Source organism: Ochotona curzoniae, unplaced genomic scaffold, assembly GCF_017591425.1.
Source record: "Ochotona curzoniae isolate NIBS_2020 unplaced genomic scaffold, NIBS_Ocur_1.0 contig_43, whole genome shotgun sequence".
NCBI lineage: Eukaryota > Metazoa > Chordata > Mammalia > Lagomorpha > Ochotonidae > Ochotona > Ochotona curzoniae.
The window spans coordinates 4,388,578-4,392,432 of NW_024466218.1; the positions used below are offsets into that span (position 1 = coordinate 4,388,578).

The window sequence follows — 3,855 nt, forward strand, 5'->3', positions numbered from 1 at the left end:
GTAATGGGAGTGGGGCGGGGGGGAGATGGGGTTGAGGAGGGAGACGGGAAATCCCAGACCCTAGGGAATTGTATCATGAAATACTAATTTAAAAAATGCAGTGGTCATCTCTTTTCATGATTCATGAAATCTTAGATCCTAGTTACAAAATAAAAGTTAAAAAATCCGAGAAGAGAGGTAAATGTTTAACTGAGCAATTAAGACATGGAAAAAGATGTGTGTCTCATTGTGACATACCTGGATTCCAGGCCCATATCTGGCCACCGCTCACACAGGATCTGGGCCCTGCTCACACAAACCACAGAGAACACCAAGTGTGAGTCAACTGATGGAGTCTCTGTCACGCATCTGGGAGACCTGGATTGAGTTCCTGGTTCCTGGTTTTAACCGGACCTGGTCACTATCTCCATGCCTGCTTTCATGTAAATGAATTAACAATCTGAGATGAATTTCCACTAGCTCCCACAATATCCACACTTCGAAGTCCTTAAGTGTCTGCTTTCTACAGTCTAGTGTGTGTGTGTATTAAAGTATCTGTATTCCTTGTTTTTTTTTTCCTTTTTTTTTAAATATGGAACATGTCAGAAATTTGCATGTCATCTTTGAGCATGGGCCATGCTAATATTCTCTGTCATTCCAATTTTTGTGTATGTGCTATTCTTAAAGGAAGCCTCTGTAATCTGTTCTAAGTATTATTTCCCTTTACATTCTCAATAGCAGGATTCAAGCGTTTTAGTTTCAATTCTCCAAAAAGACAGTTTATTTTTCTCTGCTGCATTATTCCTATTGGTTTTATAAACATATTTATTTCTGTTCCGAGGAAGTCCCTGATTAGATTTACTAGGATACGTGTTCAAGAATATTCAAACCAGGGCATGAAATGTAGTCTTGTGCTTAAAACGCCTGTATCTAATATTAGAGTCTAGACTGTCTCTCCTGCTCCAGCTCCAGGGTCTAGCTTGCTATTTACATCCATCCTATAGGCAGCTGGGATGGCTCAACAGATTAGCGCCTCTTGCGGCGATGACAGTCCTGGCTCACATTCCTTGTTCCTGATGTCAGCCAGGACTAGCTCTAGCCATCACAGCAACAGCAAGAATAAGTATTTGAGCTATCATTTTAAACAAGAATGTATCAATTCTTTTTTTTTTTAGAAAAACAGAATAAGCAACTATGCTGGCACACTGGCACACTGGTAAAATTAACGCTAATTTGAGATTAACCAGTCCCAGAATGGCTGAGAGCTGTTGGTTGCATGTCACCTAGCAGTGTGACAGTTCTCTAGAAACAATAAAACCTAAGTTATTGCCTACAGCTGGGGTGAAAAGATGTTTACAGTGAAAACAAAGTATTGATATAAATAGAATAAGTAAAAAAGGAAGATTAAAATGATTTTATGCCAAGACATTATATAATTTGGATATGTAAACTTGTTAGAAATCCACAAATTCATAAAGCTGATTAAAAAAAGAAACAATTCTTCAAATTTTTGCCTGCTTTAATGTATTTTTATTTATCAAGTTAAAAATAAGTGCTAGATAGAAAGACAACTTCCATGCAGTAGTTCACTCCATGATTGGTCGCCTGGGCCAGGAGCCTGGGTTGGCATTTGAATATCTTACACATTTCTCGGAGGCCTCTCCACCTAAGGCGTCAACTGCTGCCTTCCAGCATGTATTAGCAGGAAGCTGGGTGGAAGCGAAGCTGCTGAACTTGAACCAGCTGTTTAATGTCAGATTCTGTCCCTCCTTGGAGGGAGTCCAATTCACTGTGTTCCATGCTCATCTGGTACAACTACAACATTTAAAGTCATTGAGTCAATAACCAGATATCTGCCAACACAATAAAATTCATGATGAGGTGATTTCATTGAATTCAGTTAATTAAACTGTTCTAAAGAACAGTCGAAACCTGTTCAAAACCACTTTTTTTTTAATCAAATGGAAGAGTATGCTTCCCCATTTAATATGGGGTTTTCTATGTAATGGTGAATTAAGTGTTTAGTAAAGCATTACAAATATACTCATTAAATTAATTGAAATGGATAATAATATATTATGTTTATTATATCCTAGTGAAAAAATATCCTTAGACCTTTTGACTGAAACACATCTGTATTTCTAAAATTAATATTTATACATTTTACTGTGAATAATTATTGCATTATCTTGTATATTTATGCATTTTAGATTTCCAAATTTAATTTTTGGCCTATTATTATTTTTTTTAATTTGAGGTGATAATTACAAACTAAAATGTTTTAATTTCATTAGGCTTTGTGCCGTATCAACTATCAACTCTATGGCCATGTTTCATCCGTTGTATTCTGGTTGTTCTTACTGTGAATTTAATTCTGACAAAACCTGTATTTGTTAGAACCCCATGTACTCAAAACTGAACTTTTCTTCCTTTGATAATATTACAAGTGTTTCTCTCTGGTATCTAGAATTTTGACAGCACATTGCAACCTCCTGAGATGACTTTAAACAGTTTTTTTCCTCTTGGGGCTTTTAGACTACATAGGTAATATGAAATTGGGACACAAAAGCGCATGAGTATCAGCCTAGGTTAAAAATTCTGAAAAACAAAGCTAAGACAATCAAGAATTTGAACATTGCGGCATTGCAAAGGATTGCTTCAATGTTTTATTTATTTTTTCAGCTTTACGCTTTCACTGAGGTTGTGATTCTCATATTCAAGATTTATTTGTGGTCTCTGATCTGATCTTTCACTTTGGGCTTGGGGCACACATATGTTATTAAAATCAAAGCTCTATATTAAGGAATCTGCAAGTTTTCCCAAGGAAGCTATGGACTTTATTTCACTCATTACAGTAGATTTATGCTTTCTATTTGCTTTCTGCCTCTGAGGATTACTCTCACTTTATTGCTAGCTGAGACTTGAATTTTAAAGTGTGCTTTTAAAAACTATACTCGAGATTTTTCAATATTTTAGCAGTAGGATGATTTGGGGTGTCTATTTTGCCTTGTTACTAGAGAAGACATACACACATACGTTCTTCTCCAGGGACAGAGGAAATACTCTGGGCCTAACATTGCTTGGTTTTTGCAAGTTAAACTAATTAGGAAACACACCAACCTGTAGTGACCATTATTCCCTTAACTTACTATTTCCATGTTATGTATTTTTTTTTTAATTTTCATACTCAGCATAGGATTATTTTCCATTTCATTTGAATTTACATGTAGTCATTTTATGGGACCATGAAGTGTAAGTGAACCTGAAATGTGTCACTTCTGCCTAGAAAATTTAAGAGACAAGTAATTTAAAGTATTCGAGTCCTAATTGTTGCAGTCAAGCATAAGTCAAGGGGAATAAAATTTTTGCTGATGTGAATTCCTTAGGGACTGAGCACACTCACATCACACACAGACTCTGGAGTGTTGACCTGCAGTGGAAATGCAGCTTATAAAGAAATCAAGATTTGTTATCTTGAGATCGACACTGGGGGGATTTATTTATTACCATAGTGTATTTTTACCAAGCTTACATTTATCAATAACACTGGTTATATAGTGAAATATTAAAAATTTAAAAAACTAAATCAATGCCCATGACATCCTTGGATCTTTTCTGGTATTGCCAATAAAATAACTACCACTTCCTATAAACAGAGAGTAACAAGAAAATAACTAATGGAATTTACTATCAATGAGTTCTGTCATGTCTTTGACTCATATTAACTCATACAGTTTTATTGTGGAATTATGAACGTGATACGTAATTATCTCTATTTTGAAAAACAGGAAAATAAGGGAAAGAAAAATATCTGCAAAACAGAATGATGACCTTGTAGTTGTCTTGTTCTATAAAAAGGAAAAATTTATGTTCTCC

General features: G+C 35.3%; 1 non-coding gene across 1 annotated transcript; it reads right to left on the reverse strand.

Annotated features, from left to right (window-relative positions):
- Positions 1-565: 565 nt before the first annotated feature.
- Positions 566-671, reverse strand: LOC121159790. Its single transcript, XR_005884441.1, has one exon. It is a non-coding gene; the product is annotated as a U6 spliceosomal RNA (small nuclear RNA).
- Between the last annotated feature and the right edge of the window lie 3,184 nt (positions 672-3,855).